Below are 21,511 nucleotides of genomic sequence, written 5' to 3' on the forward strand. Positions count from 1 at the left end.
TTTTTTGCCGTGCCACAGCACACAGAAGTTCATGGGCCCAGGATTGACCTCAAGTCATGGCAGTGACAATGCCGAATCCTTAACCACTAGGCCACTGGGGAACTCCACAAAGCACATTTCTGACTACAGAGGTATGAAACTAGAAATAAACTACAGAAAGAAAAAGGAAGTTTTCTTGAGGTACAATGGATTAAGGATTTAGCATTGTCACTGCAGCAGCTTGGATCACTGCGATGGCATAGGTCCAATTCCTGGCCTGGAAACATCCATATGGCATGAGCATGTCAAAGAAAGAAAACAGAAAGACAGATAGGAGGGAAGGAAGGAAGAGAGGGAGGGAAGAAAGAAGGAAGAGAGACAGAGAAAGAAAGAAAGAAAGAAAGAAAGAAAGAAAGAAAGAAAGAAAGAAAGAAAGAAAGAAAGAAAGAAGGAAGGAAGGAAGGAAGGAAGGAAGGAAGGAAGGAAGGAAGGAAGGAAGGAAGGAAAGAGAGAGAGAGAGGGAGGGAGGGAGGGAGGGAGGAAGGAAGGAAGGAAGGAAGGAAGGAAGGAAGAAAGAAAAAGAAAGAAAGAAAGAAAGAAAGAAAGAAAGAAAGAAAGAAAGAAAGAAAGAAGAAAAATAGGAAAAGAACAAACACATGGATACTTGCTACTAAAAAAACAGTGGGTTTGGAGTTCCCATTGTGGCACATCAGAAACAAATCCAACTAGTATTAATGAGGATGCACATTTGATCCCTGGCCTTGCTTGGTGGTTTGGGATCTGGCATTGCTGCGAGCCGTAGTTTAGGTCACAAATGTGGCTTGGATCCCATGTTGCTGCACCTGAGGCTGTGTCTGCAGCTGCAGCTCTGATTCATCCCCTAGCCTGGGAATTTCCATATGCCCCTGGTGCCTCCCTAAAAAGGAAAAAATAGAATATAATGGGTCAATGATGAAATCAAAGAAGAAATCAGAAGATACTTCAAGACAAAAATGAAAATATTCCTTGACAAAAATCGATGAGATGCAGCAAAAACAATTCTAAGACGGAAGTTCATAGCATTAAAAACCCTCCTCAAGAAACAAGAAATATCTCAAAGAAAAAACCTAACCCACCACCTAAAAGAATTAGAAAACAAGCAAAGTCAGAAGAAGGAAGGAAATAATAAAGATCAGAGAGGAAATAAATAAAACAGAGATTAAAAAAAAAAACAGTAGGAAAGATCAATGAAACAAAGAGCTTATTTTTTTTGAAAAGAGAAACAGACAAAATTCTAGCCAGGCTTACCAAGAAGAAAAGAGAGAAGACCCAAATAAACAAAGTAAGAAATGGAAAGGAAGAATAACAACTAATACTATAGAAAACCAAAACAGTAAGATAATATTATGAACAGTTACATGGAAATGAATTTTACAACTTGAAAGAAATAGGCAAATTTCTAGAAACATACAGCCTGCCAAAACTGAGTCATGAAGAAATAGATACATTTTACAAACTGATCACTAGAATTGAAAAATAATTTTAAAAATAATTTTTAAAAAAATCTTCCCTACAAATAAAAGCCCAGGACCAGATGGCTTCACAGACAAATTCTACTCAACATACAAAGATGAAATTATACCAATCCTTTTAAAACTCTTCCAGAAGATTAAAGAAGAGTGAACACTCCCAAATGTATTGTAGGAGACCACTATCACCCTGACATCAAAAACAGACAAAGACACCAGAAAAAAGAAAATTACAGGCAAATATCTTTTATAAATATAGATGAGAAAACCATCAACAAAATATTAGCAAACAGAATCCAACAATACATAAAAAAGATCATATACTGTGATCAAATTGGATTCATTCCAGGGTCACAAGAATGGTTCAAATTAATCAATGTGATACACCATAAAAGGAAAAACAAAAACCACATTATCATCTTAATAGATGCCAGTAAATTTTTGGACAAAATTCAATATCCATTCAAGATAAAAAAAAAAAAAAGGACTCCTCATCAAAGTAGGTATAGAAAGAACCTATCTCAACAAAACAAAGGTCATTTATGACAAGTCCACAGCCAACATAATACTCAATGGTCAAAAGCCAAAAGACTTCTGGCAAATTCAGGAATAAGATAAGGATGCCCATTCTTACCACTTCTGTTCAACACAGCATTGGAAGTCCTAGACAGAGCAATAAAACAAGAAAAATAAATAAAATATATCCAAATTGGAAGGGAAGAGGTAAAACTATCACTACTTGCAGATGACATGATACACTACACAGAGAATCCTAAATTTTCAAACTATCAGAACTAAAAAATGAATTTAAAAATGAAGCAGGACATGAAATTAAGATACAGATATCTGTTGCATTCTATACACTAATAATGAAATGTCAGAAAGATATTTTTTTCTAAAAAAATCCCTTTAAAATTGCATCCCAAAATACCTAGAAATAAACTTTGCCAAGGAGTTGAAAGATCTTTACACTGAGAACTATAAAACCTTAACAAAGGAAACTGAAAATGGTGCAAAGACATATAAAGACATCTTGTGCTTTTGGATTGAAAGAATTAATATTGTTAAAGTGTCCATATTACCCATAACAATCTGCAGATTTAATGCAATTTCTATCAAAACACTCATAACATATTTCACACAAGAACAATTCCTAAAATTTATATGGAACCACAAAAGAACCAGAATTGCCAAAGCAATCCTAAGAAAAAAGAACAAAGGTGGAAGTATAAACCTTCCAGATTTCAGACTATTCTACAAAGCTATAGTAATCAAAATGATGTGTTATCTGCACAAAAACAGACACATAGCTCAAAGGAACAGAATAGAGAGACTAGACTTAAACCCAAGCACCTATGACCAATTAATTTATGACAAAAAAAGCAAGAATATACAATGAAGAAAGGAGAGTCTCTTCAACAAATGGAGCTGGGAAAGCTACATGTAAAATAAATAAATTAGACATTCCTTTATACCAAATGGAAAAATAAACTAAAAATTTTTTGAAGACCCAAATGTAGGACATGACACCACAAAATGCCTTGAAGAGAATATATATTTCACCTATATTCTTCACCTTGAAGAGAATATAGGTGAAATATTCAGGCTCAGTAAAATAAATCAGACAGAAAAAGACAAATACTGTATGATATCACTTATATGTGGAATCTAAGAAACTAAACAAACTGGTTTATATAACAAAAAAGAAAGGAGTTCCCATTGTGTTTCATTGGCTTAAGAACCCAACAGTCTCCATGAGGATGTGGGTTCAATTCCTGGCCTTACTCAGGTGGATCAGCACTGCAGCAAGCTGCATCTGGCATTGCTATGGCTGTGGCATAGGTCAGCACCTGCAGATCTGCTTCAACCCCTAGCCCAGGGACTTCCATATGCCCACAGGTGTGGCCCTAAAAAGAAAAAAAAAAGGGGGGGGATTCACCAACTTTGAGAATAAACTAGTGGCTACCAGTGTGGAGAGGAGAGGAAAGTGGGCAGGGACAAAATAGGGGCAGGGTTTTAGGAGGTGCAAACTGCTATGTATAAAGTAAGTAAGCTACAGGGTATATCATACAGCATAGAGAATACGGCCAATATTTTATCCTAAGTATAAATGGAGTATAATCTAGGAGTTCCTGTCATGGCACAGTGGAAACTAATCTCAGTAGGAATCATGAGGTCGAGGGTTCAATCCCTGGCCTCACTTAGTCAGTTAAGGATCTGGTGTTGCCGGGAGCTGTGGTGTAGGTCACAGACACAGCTCGATCCTGAGTTGCTGTGGCTGTGGCATAGGCCGGCAACTGTAGCTCCGATTGAACCCCTAGACTGGGCCCCTCCATATGCTGCAGGTATGGCCCTGAAAAAAATTAAAAAATAAATAAATGAAGTATAATCTATAAAATTTTGAATCATTATCTATTACGCCTGAAACTAATATAGTACTGTAAATTAACTCTTATCTCAATAAAAATTTTTAAAAATATAAAGTAGTTGTCAAGGTCCCAAAAAAAGTGATTAGAGAGCCACATCACTACTCAATCCACATAGCTAATCTAATATTCACATTCTGTTGATGATTTCAGATCAGAAGGACACCCAGTTGCCATTGGGTTACATGTTTTCACTGGGTTCTGGAGAACTCTTCTGAATTTTGTTGTTCTCACAATGTTTGACCTAAGCCTTGGATTTAGAAAATGTCCAATAAATGTCCAAGGAAAGGAAGAAGGAAAAACAAAGCAAAAATTTTTGAGTAGGCAAAAGTTGGAGGGAGGGAGAACTAGAATGAGTCAAGTATATGGCATCTAGTCTGGTGATAAGTGTGGCTTCCTGACAGGGCCTTAGCTTAGAGTAATGTCCATCATCCGTGTCTCTCCATGCTTCCTGGACTCCAGGCACTGCCCACAGCCTGCACCCAGGTTACATTAGCTGCTGTAACTGATCTTGACTGTTTGTACTGACAACACCTCAGGATTTACCCCCAGGATTAACCCTTCACTATTAATGGATGGGGAACTCTAAATGTTCCTTGCATCTCATCTGGACAACTCTTAGGTATATCTCCAGAACTCCCTGTTGGAATTTAATCAAAGTTTCTCAGGGCCTTTTCTCAATAACTGAATTCTTGTGTGTCCTTTCTCTCCCTGCCCCAATTCCTTGTTCCTTTACTACTTTTTCCTTGCATCATTTCCAAATAAAACATGTTCATACAGATCCCCACTTTAAAGTCTTCTTCTGGTGAATCCAATCTAAGATGACAGCCTCATTAGAAGCTTCCCTTCAAGTACTGAAGCCTTCAAATAACTTCTCCTCTTGGCCATGTCTGAACTTTGGCAAACCCTGAGGGTCAAGTTAGCCTGAACAGTTGTGTTTTTATTTTATTTTATTTTATTTTTCTTTTCTTTTCTTCTTAGCGCCCCAACTAAGTTTCCAGGAAGTTCCCAGGCTGGGGGTCAAATCAGAGCTTCAGCTTCCAGCCTACACCACAGCCACAGCAATGCCAGATCCAAGCCACATCTGCAACCCACTACACTGCTAATGGCAACACTGGATCCTTAACCCACTAATAAAGGCCAGGGATTGAACCCACATCCTCATGGATACCAGTTGGGTTTGTAAACTGCTGAGCTGCAACAGGAACTTCCTGAGCAGATTGTTAAAGACTTCATCTCATCCTTCCTCAGCCTACAGCATCTACTACATGAGTATTGGGAGTAGGGCTTGATTTTTTTAAGTCCCATGCTCAGAATATTTTTAGGAAATTGCCAAAATGTCCCTCTTCAAAGTATTTCATCACATATCAGAAAGTTCCAATCGGACAAATTCAGGATAAAGCATACATCAAAATAGAACTTTTATGCATAGGTAGAAAAAAAACAGTAACTGACATTGATTTAGACCATCTAGAATGCCAGACCCTGTGTGAAGCAACCGTGTTTATTCCTGCTGCAACCCTGAGAAGAATATACTTATTATCAAACACCTTCCTTTTCCAGATGATGAGCCTAGAACCTAACCACTAAGAAGTCCACCACAGGACCTATGGTTTCCATTTTAAGAGACATTGCAGCTGGCAGAGCCCTCCTTTTGGGACTGGGCTATAGCCATACCTGGGCAGGCTTAGAAAAAAATAGCGTGCTCCCTCAGCAGTAGCTGATTCTGATGCTCTGTCTTACAGGACAGGTTGTAGCAGGGGACAGAAGCATTGGTTGGTGAGGAAACAGAAGCCCACCTCTCACCAACTAACTCAAAATGGCTATGTGCTCAGAAGTTCCTTCTGGGACCCCACCTCCCACCCCAAGGAAGAAAGAAAAGAAGATTTGATAAGGTGCCTCCATTTTGGAGAAGGCTAGACTTGCCTACTCATAACTGGTAGAAAAATTCCAACCTTAGCGAGGTGAAAAATAAGTGCCTACCAGCACAGAATGGGTCCCAATAGCATGTAGCAAGATTTGCATAGCTATGGTTTCTGGGGCACTGGTGGCATGCCAGGGCTAAAGCTCAGTCCTTTCTCTCACTTAATCCTGGCAACAGCCCCATCCATATTCTATTCTTACTTCCTTGTAGCCGAATAGAAGATGGGAAAACTTTAGAGAAGTTAAGACCTTTGCCCATAGTCATGATCTTGGATTGGAACTGAGGTGTTTCTGACTATGCTCTTTACTACACAGTACTACCAGTGAAGGTTACCAGGAGGCTATAGAGCTTGAGCTGGTCAGGAGGACTCTCTTGGGGGTGGGACCTTGTATGTCCTGCCCTGACCTTGCAGAGGAGAAAAGGAGAAAGAGGAGGCATGACTCAGAGCCTCCTGCCAGACTCCTGCAGTGCGGCTTGCTGCTCCCTCCCTCCCTCCCTCTCGGGATGGTCCTGTGTCATGGTGTCATGATTACTACCTTCCTGTCGTCATCACTGCTGCTATTAATAACACATGAATAATTCAAAGTGTAAACCTTGAGGCACCTGGCTCCTTCCTGCCCTGGGGGAGCTGCCAAAATAGCTCACTCCCAGCAGCCCACAGAGCTGCTCAAGGAGAGCAAGAGATGCACATGGAAGAAGCATTCATTTCTTCAAACTGGTTACATTTCATTCCTCCAGTTTGATTCAGTCTCCTTCTCACCAGTGAAAGTTCCCTCGAGCCCTAAGTCAATGAGTAAAAGAAATGGTGTTGGATGACACTGACCTCCACTTCAAAGCATGTCAGCTGATTTCTTTTCCTCTTTTTTTCCAGATGAGATTTTCCCATGGCTGGATGGGCCTGAGAGGAGTTTCTGGGTGGCAAGGATCAGATGTCCATCAGAGAGACAAAGCTCTGAGAGGCAGTCCTGGGTGGTCATGGGTGGTCCTCTGTGGCCTTTCCTGGCCAGCTCTGAGGTGGAGACATCTCGTAGAAGCTGTGCCTTTTGGACAAGAAGCCATGTGAAGTAGTTCCTGTTGTGGCACTGTGGAAACGAATCCGACACTAGTCGGACGATGTGAGTCCGATCCCTGGGCCTCACTTAGTGGGTTAAGGTTCCATTGTTGCCATGAGCTATGTGTAGGTTGCAGATATGGCTCAGATCCCGAGTTGCTGTGGCTGTAGTGTACAGTGTTGCAACTCTGATTTGACCCCCAGCCTGAGAACTTCCATAGCCACAGATACTGTCCTAAAAAAGCAAGAAAAAAAGAAAAAAGCCATATGAAGAAGCATGGGGGACTTTACATTCTCCAGTTACCAGCCCCATAAGCTGACTAACCAGCCTAGTTTGCCCACAACTATTCTAGTTTTAACCCTGAAAATCTCACATTCTCTAGGAAACTATGCAGACGGAGACAGGCCAGGACAGAGCCCAGGGCAGCACAGACTCATGAATGAATGAATGTGCAGAGGGAAAATCCACTCTTTGGGAAAGATTTTGACTTGAAATCTTAAAACTAAACCAAACCTAGCCATTTTCAATTATTGTGACTGTGTGTTTGGTGGGGCGAGTGTTGACTTACACACTCTGCCACTAGGAATGCAATTGGTATGTACTAGACTTCTTAAAAATGTTTGAATTTTCTTAAGAAACTTTCTTATATGGCTCACTTAAAAAGCGAATAGAGGAGTTCTTGTTGTGGCTCAGAAGGTTAAGGACCTGACATTGTCTCTGTGAGGATGTGGGTTCAATTTCTGACCTCACTCAGTGGGTTAAGTATCCAGTATTGCTGCGAGCTGCAGCAGCAGATGCAGCTTGGATCCCGCGTTGCTGTGGCTCTGGTGTAGGCAAGCAGCTGCAGCTCCAATTCTACTCCTAGCTTGGGAACTTCCTTATGCCACAGGTGTGGCTGTAAAATAATAAAAAAGAGGAGTTCCCGTCGTGGCGCAGTGGTTAACGAATACGACTAGGAACCATGAGGTTGTGGGTTCGGTCCCTGCCCTTGCTCAGTGGGTTAACGATCCGGCGTTGCCGTGAGCTGTGGTGTAGGTTGCAGACGCTGCTCGGATCCCGCGTTGCTGTGGCTCTGGTGTAGGCCGGTGGCTACAGCTCCGATTTGACCCCTGGCCTGGGAACCTCCATATGCCGCGGGAGCGGCCCAAAGAAATAGCAAAAAAAAAAAAATAATAATAATAAATTTAAAAAAATAAATAAATAAAAAAGAAGAAAAAGAAGCTAATGGAAACTCTGACACAAATCTTGGTTCTATAGTTTGTTCCTATTCCTCAAAATATTATAAAAGAAAAAAGAGAAACAAAGGAAACAGGTCACTGATCAAAATATAAAATTATTAAAATCATAGTTCTTCCATTCATGAGCATTTTTTTTTTTGGTTAAGAAGCATCTTGTTTTCTATACATGTATCTTGTATTCTTTCTATACCTGTATCTTGTATTCTTGTATACAATAGCTAAATAAACTGTACATATAGTATGAATCTAAATTTATAAATAAATATTGAAAATATATACATATACATGGTAATATATTAGAAAAAGACTAGAAGAAATACACCAAAAAATAAATATTTAAACAATGCCTCCTTGAGATGACTTTGATGTTTTAAATGAAAGTGCAGGTTTTCTTATTCTTATTATTGAAATTCCAGTGGAAAGAATTCTCAGTCTAATGTCAAGAAATTATATAACTTTGAACAAGCATAAATTCTGAAATCTAAAAATAAAAATTATCAATACTGGAGTTCCCATTGTGGCTCAGCATTAATGAACCCAACTAGGATCCATGAGGATATGGGTTTGATCTTAGCCTCACTCAGTGGTTAAGGATCAGGCATTTTGGAAAGCTGCAGTGTAGGTCACAGATGTGGCTTGGATCTGGTATGGCTGTGGCTGTAGCATAGGCCGATAGCTGCAGCTCCAACTTGACACCTGGCCTGGGAAATTCCATATGCCATGAGTGTGGCCCTAAAAAAAAAAAAAAAAATTCAAACCACTATATGTTTCTAAAACTGATTATATACGTATATATGTATGTATTTTGGAGTGCCATCACATATAATTGTGAGAGGAGATGGAAGAGGTATAAATCTCTCTAATTCATGAACATAGAAACCGTGACTCAGAGAGGCCAAGCAACCTGCCCGGATGTCAGCAGCTCACAGGTATGACCTCGGCCCAGTGATCATCTAGGCCCAGGTGACACCTGGCAGGAGCAGACCTCAGGTATCCTGACACTCAGCTCTGTGTCCTCTGTGACAGTTTGCCTTTTCAGACTTTGAGGGCACATGTCCCTTCTTATCAGCTAGAATCTTTCTAGCTGTTGTGTCCAGCATGCCCAGCACAGTTCCTGTTTTTGCCTATTATTCTAGCATAATTATTAGAAGCACCCTTTGTACTCTCAGGAATAGTTCACTGTGGAACATAAGATATCTGGCATCCTTTTTTTGCTATTTCTTTGGGCCACTCCCGTGGCATATGGAGGTTCCCAGGCTAGGGGTTGAATCGGAGCTGTAGCCATTGGCCTACGCCAGAGCCACAGCAATGCGGGATCCAAGCCGCGTCTGCGACCTACACCACAGCCCATGGCAACGCCGGATCCTTAACCCACTGAGCAAGGGCAGGGACCGAACCCGCAACCTCATGGTTCCTAGTCGGATTCGTTAACCACTGCGCCACGACGGGAATTCCTGGCATCCTTTTAAGGAGTGTATCAATCTTCAAATTTTTGTCATGATTTCACAAAGTTGCCCTTATGTGTAGGATGTGTAGGCAATGATCTCCTGTCCTCATTCCTGGTGTGTGCAATCTTAAGCTTTGAGCACTGGTTGTCATTCTGAAGAGATTTTCTCCCTTCAGCTGTGTCATGATGAATCAAAGATACTGCAAAGAGCAGAACTCTCAGGAACTCAGATAAAATGTGGCTGAAGTCAGCCCACAGTCATCTGTTGAGTTTGGAGGCTTAGCAGGGCCCAGGAAAATGCCTGCTGTGAGCTAAGAGATCCTAAGTGGGCCCTGATTTTTTTTTCTTGTGTTCTTTCAACAGTCACATATTCAATAAGTGGTTATTGAAGACCAGGTAACTGCCAGCCTTGGGCATAGAACAAGAATCACAGAGAAAGGATGCCTGTGCTCATGGCATTGATACTCTAGTGGAGATTTCGGCAACTCATGAGAAATATACATGAATACATGCAAGAATTAACATAAATAGGTGCTGTGTTAGCATATAACAGTTGCTAATCTATTTCAAAATAGTTGTCAGAGAAGGTCTCAAAGAGGAAAGGTTTTTATGGTATAACCCAAAAGATGATAAAGAGCTAAACATGGAAAGATGTGAGTTAGAAAAGATCCTACTCACACAGGAATATCAAGTGCAAAGGCCCTGGGGTGGGAAAGGCCTTTGAAGACTGAAAGAAAGCTGGTGTGCTGGACTGAAGTGAGCAAAGTAGAGAGAGACTTGAAGCGGGGGGCTGAAATTTCAGGCTGGGACAGTCAAACTAGAATTTGTGAGGATGTGGCACTCAGTGCAATAAAAAATCTTTGAGGTGCGAGGTGATGTGAACAGGTCACTCTGGCTACTATGAAAAAGATGCACTGCAGAAGGACAAGTGTGAATGTAGCAGAGGAGACGGGGCAGACAAATGCAGAGGTCCAGGTGAGAGAGTGATGCTCTGGGTAAGAGGTGTTGCAATTAAGACAAAGAATCATGAGGAGGTTCAAGGCTGAATATAAATACAATTTGAACATTAAAACAAAGTGGAGGGAGTTCCCGTCGTGGCGCAGTGGTTAACAAATCCGACTAGGAACCATGAGATTGCGGGTTCGATCCCTGCCCTTGCTCAGTGGGTTAAGGATCCGGCATTGCTGTGAGCTGTGGTGTAGGTCACAGACGCGGCTCGGATCCCGCGTTGCTGTGGCTCTGGCGTAGGCTGGCGGCTACAGCTCCGATTTGACCCCTAGCCTGGGAACCTCCATATGCTGCGAGAGCGGCCCTAGAAAAGGCAAAAAGACAAAAAAAAAAAAAAAAAAAAAGTGGAGGATGTTGAAAGACGAGCAGAAAGACAAATAACCAAAAATTACATTTAAGTTTCTAACTTGAGTCAGTGGTAGATAAGGTGTTATTCTCTGAGATATGATAGGAAGAAGAGGTAGATGTTGAGGTGTGAGCAGGAGTAGGCGAGGCAATTAAGAAGTCGTGATTGAGGTTCACCCACTATGTTGGGGTTCCTCCAGAACATCTAAATGGAGATATCGAAGAGATGGTTGGAAATGCAAGAGTGGAGTTCAAAGAAGAGGCCTCTGCTGGGGACATAAATGTGAAAAGTATTGGTCTCTATTGAAGACAAGATGGTGAAACTTCTCAAGAAGGAGCAAGCAGCACTTGTGTTGAAAGTTATAGAGAGGATGAAAAATCAAGTATAAGAATCTTATCTGTGGATTTAGCAAAAGTAGAGGCTGTTGGTGACCTTGATGAGAGCAATGTCCCTGGAGTTATAGGGGAAAATGCACATTGGGGAAGCTTGCAGAGTGAATGAGAGTGCTTTTCCAGCAATGTGGCAGACTAACTAAAATTATTTTTTGACATCTATTCCAAAACAACCTCCCCCCACTGCCCCAAACACACACACTCCTATAATGATGGCAAACATGTTTTTAAATTCATAGCTGAAGTCACATAAAGACAAATACTCAAAAAATGAAACCAAAGCAGAAGCTAAAAACTAAAGTTAAAATCTCACACTGCCAGTCTCATTGGCCATAGAGTCTGTCAAATATCAATGTCAGTGTCTTCACTATCAAACTCCACACTCACCTTCACTTTCAAGAGGCCCAGCTAAACAAATGGGCCCTCTAGCTCAATATTCTTATCCCAAATTACGGCATTTACGGCTATAAATTCTAAAAACAACAAAAATAAAACTTTATATATACAGGTACATATATATATATATATACACACACATATAAATAATATACATCTATACACACACACATATGTACACGCATATATATAGTCCTCTTTTTTTATTATCCTCTGTTAAAGGACCCCATAATGCTACTTTTACCAAGAATCATGAAGAGTTTTTAGTGGAATAGTCCTGCTAGACTCAACCTTTCTCATCTCCATAGGCCTCAAATATGAGTCCCTGAGTTCCTGGGATGGAAGGTATTCAAGCTAACAAGTAGCACATAGCATTCAGAATGTCCCTCCTATAAAGTAATAAAGAACATGAAGTTTTTTTCCTGAGATGATGTTTCTATGCCTGGCTTGCTCTTCCCTAAGGTGAGTACTCTAACAAAAGCTATTTTGTGCTTTGGAAAATGGTCTCCAAGGGAGCTTACCCAATAAGTTTATCAGTCAGTCTTGGATTGCAGCTGTGAGCAGTGCTTAGGTTCAGGCCCCAGTTATACTAAAATATCTTTATATAGAGGACACATGTGCATATAAGTTTATTTATTTTGTATGTTTATAATTTGTACTCTACTCATTTTTTAAAGGATGAGATGAATTCAAATGCATATAAATGTGTGCATGTATGTGTGTGTATATATGTATATATGTACACAAATATATATGCTTTTTAGTTTGAGGGAGAAAACAAAAAATACATGCAAAAGTAGAACCAGGAGTTCCCTCATGGCTCAGTGGATAAAAGATCTGATGTTGTCCCTGCTGTGGCTCTGGTTATGCAAGTTTAATCTCTTCCACATGAGCAGCGTGCAGACAAATTTTTTTTAAGTGGCATCAGAATTGAGATCATTTCTATAGTTGTGGAAATTCTTGGCAGCCAAAAACAAAAACAAGCTCAGGTGCATAGTTCTCATTATCTTTTCCCAGGGAGTGTACCTGTATAAGATAAAGACTTGACAATGATTACACCAATCACAAGAAAAAGGATAACAATCTTCCAAAATGTTTTGATACTTATATTATGCAGTTAAAATGTGAAAGACTTCATATACCATTTATGCCTGGAATCCCAATAATAATCTTCTAATTTTGCTGATGGATTATTCTGGCAATACTTTAGCAGCTCCAACTTCCAGATGGAAGAATATGAATGTTCATTTGTTTATGTGACCCTCTTGGAACTGTGTTAAAATAAAAATCATCTGTTCAAAAGAAATAACAGCAAAGAGAACTGGAGCACCACAAATAAAATTATCGACAAATTTCTAGAAGACAAATAGTCTTATGGAACATGTTAATGAAATCAGCAGAGAATGCTGCATTCTAGAAAAGATGCTGGGGTGTAGTGAAGGTGAGAACCACTCTGCCCTCCAGCACTCTGGACAGGACCCAGGCTTAGAGTCCCCAGATACAACTGAGGTGAGGGCAAGAAGGGGTTGGAATTGGGGGAATTCATTGGAAGTCTGTACTACCACAACAGTCACCACTGTCCCCAGAGAAGGATGCTCAAAAAGTGCCTTTTCTCTAAAGACATTGAAAAAATATGTGAATAACAGGAAGGTCTTTTGTGTGGAAAATGGTATCCCAGAGTGAAGCCCTTCTCATTCTGGCAAAGAAGGATTGCAGTCTGAAGCCTGACACTAAGCACTCTTCCCCATACCATACAGAGCTCCTAAGTACAAATGAGAGGTCATCCAAGGATCTCCAAACACTTGGGGAGAGGCAGCAACATGGAAGGGAAATGTCAAAATATATAAATAGAAAACATGACTGTAGAGAAAACAGACAAGTTAGGGAATAAACAGTTATTCAACAAGAAAAAAAATTATTATAACAAAATAAAAAAGATTTCAATTGGTAAATTAAGTACAAATAACAGCAAATAATGGAAAATATAGAAAGTAAAGATAGACGTTCCTGCTGTGGCACAGTTGCTTAAGAATCCAACTGCAGGGAGTACCAGTTGTGGTGCAGCAGAAATGAACCTGACTAGTACCCATGAGGATGCAGATTCAGTCTCTGGTCTCACTCAGTGGGTTAAGGATCCAGCGTTGCTGTGATTTGTGGTATAAGTCACGGACACGGCTCAGACCCTGCATTGCTGTGGCTCTCCTGTAGGCTGGCAGCCTACAGCTCCAGTTCAGTCCCTAGCCTGGGAATTTCCATATGCCTCAAGTGCGGCCCTAAAAAGAAAAAAAAAAAAAAATCCAACTGCATTGTGTAGGTGTGTGAATTAAAGGATCCAGTATCACCAAGGCTGCAGTGTAGGTCACAGAGGCAGATTGGATTCAACCCTTGGCCCTGAAACTTCCATGCAGCCATTAAAAAAAAAAAAAAAAGCAAAGAAAGATAATCTTCCAGAATAAAGACAGAGAAGACCAAAAAAATAGAGAAGAAATCCAGAAGATTCAACATCTAACAGAAGCTCCAGAAGAAGAGAATAGAGAAAATGGATGGAAGGAATTTATCAATAAATACTAGAAGAGACCTTCCTAGAGCTAAAAGTCTTGAATTTCAGATTGAAAGGACTGCTTGGACCACCAAGATGCTAATTCTGGGCACATTCTCCTACCCCACTATGAGAGAACTCCGCCTACCTTGTTCGTCACCATAATTTTAGCACCTTAGAACACTGCCTGGCACTTCTGAATGAATAAATAAATGAATTATATGTTTTTAATAATATAAACATTGCTTTTTAAATTTCAATAATGTAAACACTGTTGGACAAAGAATGGGAGACTTGATTGAGGTGGAAAGATATATTAAAATAGTATAACTTTCAGAGGTCAAAGGAAAATTGTAGCTGATGGAAAGTAAAACAGGGAGGAGTGAGGATGGAGAGGTGAAGAGGTAGAGGAGATGTTAGGGTGCTGAGATTCTTGTAAAAGGGAGAGGGAATAGTAATAACATTTAAATATATTGTTTAAAGTTAAATTACTTCAAGTAGTATACTATGAATATTTGTGTATAAGTCTTTGTGCAAACATATGTTTTAATTTCACTGGGTAAATTTTCTAGGAAATGTTTTCTTTAGGCAGAAAACAAAACAGTGGAGCAATGAGGTCCTTCTGTGTAGCACAGGAAACTATATCCAATCACTTGTGATAGAACATGATAAAAGATAATATAAGAAAAAGATATGTGTGTGGGGGGGTGTATAACTGGGTCACTTTGCTTTACAGCAGAAATTGACAAAACATTATGTCAAGTATTATAAAAATTTTTTTAAAGTTCGATTTTCTTCTGTTAAAAAAAGAAAGAAAACAAAGCATTGGTTGGTTATGGCAGAGGATAGGAGTGAGTTTTGACTTATACAGTGAGAACTTTTCTAGGTGATAGAAATGTTCAACAACTAGTCTGTGATTGTGGTTACACAACACAATACTAAAATCATTGAAATGTACACATACAGTTTTATGGTATATAAATTATATCTCAATAAAGCTATTTCAAAAATATAGTGTGTAAAGCTCCTAGAAGAAAATAATAGTGGAATATCTTTGTTATTTGCTTATAGGCAACTATTTCACAGAAAGCAATAATAAATTACAAATTAATTTTAATCAAAATTAAAATCTGCTCATCAAAATATATAATTAAGGACATGAATAAATAAGACATAGACTGGGAGAAGATATTTGCAAAACATATGTTTGTCAAAAGCCTATTGGGTGTTCCCATAGTGGTGGCAGCAGAAACGAATCTGACTAGGAACCATGAGGTTGTGGGTTCTGTCCCTGGCCTCGCTCAGTGGGTTAAGGATCCAGCGTTGCCATGAGCTGTGGTATAGATTGCAGACTCGGCTCAGATCTGGCATTGCTGTGGCTCTGGCGTAGGCCCCCAGCATCAGCTCCGATTCGACCCTTAGCCTGGGAATCTCCATATGCCATGGGTGCAGCCATAAAAAGACAAAAAGACAAAAAAAAAAAAAAAAAAGCTTATCTTTCCTGCAATCTAAAAGTAAAAAGAGGAGTTCCTGTCATGGCTCAATGGTTAATGACACTGACTAGGATCCATTAGGACATGGGTTCAATCACTGCCATTGCTTAGTGGGTTAAGGATCTGGTGTTTCCATGAGCTGTGGTGTAGGTTGCAGATGAGCCTTGGATCCCACGATGCTGTGGCTGTGGTGTAGGCTGGCAGCTGCAGCTCCAATTTGACCCCTAGCCTGGAAACTTCAATACAACTGGATGAAGCCCTAAAAAGCAAAAATAAAAATAAAAAAGAAAAGAAAAAGAAACATGAAAAAAGTAAATGGGTAAATTATCTGATTACACACTTCACAAAAAAATATATGAATGTCAATAAACACATGAAAAAGTACTTAATGTATTTAATGTGTTAGATGATATTAGTTATCAGGAAAATAAAAATTAAAACTATAATGAGATACCACTACATGCCTATCAGAATAACTAAAATTTAAAAGAATTACAATGGATTCTGTTTGTATGAATTATAGGACAGGGAAACTCTGAGCAGTGGTTGTATCTGTGGTGGGAGTATGGCAGAGATTGACTAGGAAAAGGCAGAAACACTCTAGGGCAATGTGAAGTTCTGTATCTTGACAGAGGTTCGCAATATTCAGGAATATGCATTCATCAAAACTCATACAAGGATACACTTAAGAATCGTGCAGTTCATTTTTTTGTAAACTTTATTCCAAAAAGAGAAAGAAAAAAAGGAACTATAAAATATACTAAATTCTGAATAAATATTATATGCTAGAGTGGTTAGAGGTAGAGCATACTGATGTCTCAACTTAGGTGTTCAGCAGAACTTGAAGAAACATTGTAAATCAATTGCACTTTAACAAAAAATATTTTAAAAATAAGAGATTTGTGATAAAAGCTAATGTAGTAAAATGTTAATGGCAAATTCTAAGTGATTTGAGTATGAACCTTCATTTTAAAGTCTTTCCACTTTCATGTATGTTTGAGAAGTGTCATACTAAAATTTCCAAAAAAAAAATAAAATCAATGGAAAGACTAAAAAATTTATGAAATATGGAAAAGAGGAAAAGGTGGGTCATAAGTGAAATAAACCCTTATTTCTCATTATGGAAAGTTAATATATATTAGTCTGAATTTAATAAATCAATAAATAGATACGTGTTCATGTTATTTAGAGCACTGGAGGTAAAGAACAAAGGACAGAAAACAGAAACAGTTTAAAGAAATTATCCCTGCGACGTGAAATGAAGAGGTGTGTTCATTAATCTTGCTTAACATAATCTTTCTTTTGATTTTTTATAATACGATGCTCTACTTTGATCAAAAGAACATGCACAAAATATCTCTGAGTCCACAGACACATTTGTCAGCTAGAGGATTGCTGGAGACCTTGGCTTTCTCTGCCCACTCACTGGGGCTGCAGTGATTAATGATCTTGAGGAGTGTCACTGCTGGAAGGTATTCAGGATCAGAACCACTTTCTTCTTGTGTCAAGTTTGAACTCCATGGCTGCCTGGTGCCTACCAGGTGAAGTGGACAGATGAATGTGTTCAGATCAATCTCAGGATGGACTATTCTTGATGTTTGGAACACAAGTGCTCGTAGACAAAGTATACAATGAGTTTTAATTGATTCCCAAGTTCTTCCCTCATTTCCAAAATAAAATAGGTCAACAACATGGCAATTTGGAAGTTAATATTCTTCTCAAAGGAAAGCCATGTGAATAACCAAAGTGCATTCCACTTGATTCTAATAGTAGATTTAACCTTACTACACTGGGAAATATTAACTCTATAATCTGAATGGTCTGCTTCTATACTTGACGGCTTCTTGCCCCCTGCTCTGTGGCACTAAAAGTTGGAGATTCTTTGGTTACAAAGACTTTAAGTCCAGTGCTGTGGATTGAGAATAGCTACCTTCAATCGAAACCAGGAGCTACATTTCCATGGACAGTCGCCATTTATACACTCATCCATCCATCCACTCATAACTTTATCCAACAAATCTGGGGCATTCATTCTAGGAGTTCAAAAAATTTCTGTGTACAAAATAGTCAAATCTCTGCCCTTGTGTAGCTCAGTTTCATTTAAATGTCATAAACTAAATTATCAGGGTAACCCAAGGAGAGGAGGTATAGTGACAAGAGAAAGCCTCCTTGGGGAGGTAGCATTTGAGATAGACCAGAAGAACGTCAAGAATTCAGCTATGTGGAGAACATGAGGTTTCCTCCATTACAGATAGAGGAAACAACACAAAGCTCTGAGTTGAGAAAGAATTTGGCATATTTATAAACCAAGTGAAGGTCATTACAGATGGATTTTAGAGCAGTAGGAGATGAGATGGAGCAGAAGGCCAAGGACAGATCTTAGACGATCGAGTAGGTCATAGTAAGGAATTTGGATTTATATTTTTAAAAGATGACTCAGATTTTTTGTGAATAATGAACTATAGGAAAGTATGAATAAAAGCTGAAGACATTTTTAGTTATTTAGGAAGAAGTAACGATGCTCTGAAAGCAAATAGTGGAAGAGATGCAAGATTCAAGATGCTATGGTACTTTATTTTTCCAATATTTTTTTCCCAAACTTGCCTGTGATACAGGCTAGGACCTGGGACCTGGAACCTTTGCTACAGTGGCTGCAATGCTTGCGCCTGAACAAATATCCCCCCAAGAAACAAAATACAAAGAAACTATAAAGGACTAAAAATAACTGCATGCATGTGCAGTTGGGGCCAATTATGGGCATGAAGACGCAAAATCAAAACAAAACAAAAACCCTAACTCCCACTTCTGAAGAGCCAAGAGCAAAAGCAGTGTATATGTCCCTGGCACACAACACCATAAAAGGGGTAGGCAGACCACCTAAGCCACCCCTCTGGCCTGACCCCTGGACCAGTTCTTACCCTGACTTCATGAAAGGAAACAGCTCACCACTGCCTCCAGTGAGTGAGCAAGCAAGGAAAGCTGTTGTTTGTTATTGCTCCCCCTTGCTACAGCAGGGGTCCCAGTAAAATCTTTCCTGATTTTCCTGTCTTGCCTATTATCAATTTTTATTGATTAAGAAAGCCCAAGAACCCAGATCAGTATCACCTGAACTTTGTATTTTGTACACTGGGATTCACGTTTCTCTGTGTGGTGCTTTCTCCAGTAAAATCCCCTCCAGTGTTCTTTGGGACCATTCTGAGAGGAGGTATTAGTCTATGAAATATTCAGGCAACATATAGCTTGTCTGAAACTAAAGTTTGGCTGAAGGACTCGTCATCCTTATTCAGAAAGTGTTTTATGCCTTCTATATGGAATCCCACTTCAAAGGAACCACCTGGGCCTTATCAACCTTTGATCAGACACTGGGCCCCTCTCCATCTCTTAGCTCTGCTTTTGTCTCTTGGCCACATGCTTAAGCAAGTCTGCTCCAGAAATCTTAGAGCTCATGATACATTCTTAAGACAAGATAGATTGCTTTTCCAATGGTTCCAGAAAAAGTTATGGGTTTGGCCCTTATTAGACTGACCTCTTTAACACGTCTATCTCTGAACAACAGCAGGGATGGTATAGCTATTGGCTAGGCTTGAGTCAACTGTCAACTGCTCAAGCCAGAGCTAAAAGAATGGAACCAGTCACCTGAACCACACTGTTGGAGACTGACAAGAGGATGAGGATGATTCTTTAAGGAAAGCCAAGATGCTTGTACCAGCTCAAGGAAGCTGTGATCAAGAAGGAAAATAGTGACAAAAGCTGTGACAAAGGAAAATAGAGAGATTTCCCAAAGTATATTTCAAGTGTGGATCATGAGCTGTCTTTAAGGAAGCATTTTTCATCTTGCCCCATAAAAGACACTTGCCCCCACACGCCCTTGGAGAGCCTGGCTTTGTCAGTGCAGTTGATTTTCTTATCAAGGAGAGACACCTTAGGTGCTTGGGGTCTAGTTGTCAATCATACTCATGTTGTCCTTTCATGTTGTTTAGTCTTATGAACAGGGCACAATACAGTCATGAACAGGTGCTCAATCACAATGTGAGTAAATGCATATTACAGCCTAGCACACAATTATCTGTCTGAAATCTTCCACTTACAAGTTCTGCTTCTGATCAGGTCACTCGTTTGCAGCCACTCCTCTGCTTCTTCCCTTGCCTACTGAAGAAATAAAATATGATCTTCTTACCATGATCCAACCATGATCCACTCCAGACTGAGGTTGCCCTTGTACCATCTGCTCTGAGACAGCTTCCTGCTCTGTCCAAATCCCATCGACTTCTCAAGACTCAGCTGGAAGAAGCCCTAGTCTCCCAGGTGAAAACCCATTGCATTGCTTCCTGCCACTGTGCTTCTATAGTCTTTTGCTAATTCCTCCACTGTTGCACATAATGACATCTGACTGTGTCACCACCATGGGATCTGTACCTATTTGCTTCTCTCTCCAGAACATGAGTCACTTCAAGGCAGAGGCTAGTCTCACATAACACTGTTCAAGACGCTCATGAAATCCCCTCTGGGCTTCATTGCCTTATTTCCTTCTTGATCACAGCTTTTAGGTTAATGTATTAAGCCTAAATGACCAAGACACTGAAGGAGGCCATGGTCTCCTTCTTTCCAGAAGGGATCTTCTTGAACCATGGCTCCTGAAAGGTATGGAAAACTGTCTCATCAGACAAATTGGCAAAACTTTCTGCCACTACTGGTTCGCAACTAATTAACTCACCAGCAACTTGCAGTCTGCTGTCAGAGTTCTTCCTGGTTCGTTCTTACTTCCACTCATGCTGAGGGTTCACCACCAGTACCAACATGCTGGTTTGGGGCAAGAGAGGACTGAATATTGGTGTTGTCACTCTCTGCAGACTAAAACAGTCATCAGTCATTGTATGAGGAGGGAAAATAAGAGATGAGGGAAAGAAACTGTGTGTGGATTTTCTTTCCCTATAGCAATTTTAGTATTTCTATAATCTCTGCAGAGTTATTAGTTAATGCAATATTGCCCCTCTGTATTTACTTTAAAATGCCCAAGTTAGAGCCAGTTGATGCAGTCTTTTCAAAACAAATTATATTAGATTTATTGTAGAAGTCAATATCTAGGCTCTAATTTTTTTTTTTTTGCTTTTTTTTTGGGGGGGGGGCCACACCTGTGGGATATGGAGGTTCCCAGGCTAAGGGTCAAAACAGAGCTACAGCTGCCAGCCTACACCACATCCACAGCAACACGGGATCCAAGCCTCATCTGTGACCTACACCATAGCTCACAGCAATGCTGGATCCTTAACCCACTGAGCTAGGCCAGGGATTGAACCTTCAACGTCATGGTTCCTAGTCAGATTTGTTTCTGCTGTGCCACAATTGGAACGCCTTAGACCGTCATTTTAAAAGACATCATTATGAGTAATATTGATGGAAGTCTGTTCTTAATAAGTAAGGCTAGGATGAATGGCTTTGAAGAATGTTACTGGATTTAAGGGCTAAATTCCTGGTTCACTAGGGAGAGGAGGAAGCCAACGAGAGGGTGAAAATATATCCATGCTTCAGTAATTCACTCCCACTATTATTTGGTCCATTAAGGTTTTACTGGGGAAAATACTTATCTTTGACAACCAGAGAGTCGTCTGGAAAAGAAATTTCAGATGATTGATGAATTTTCAACAAGAGCAAACTAAGAGACAACGACAGCAGAATGTGTATTCCCATTTTTAGGAGGTTTAAGGTTTTAATTCACACACCAGATCCTACTGATTATAAATGGCTTCTGATGTGTTGAAAAGG

This window comes from Sus scrofa, chromosome 6 (genome assembly GCF_054392235.1).
Source record: "Sus scrofa isolate SSC_HxYL_T2T_F1_AM1 chromosome 6, Sscrofa_HxYL_maternal_Yorkshire_Landrace_v2.0, whole genome shotgun sequence".
Lineage (NCBI taxonomy): Eukaryota > Metazoa > Chordata > Mammalia > Artiodactyla > Suidae > Sus > Sus scrofa.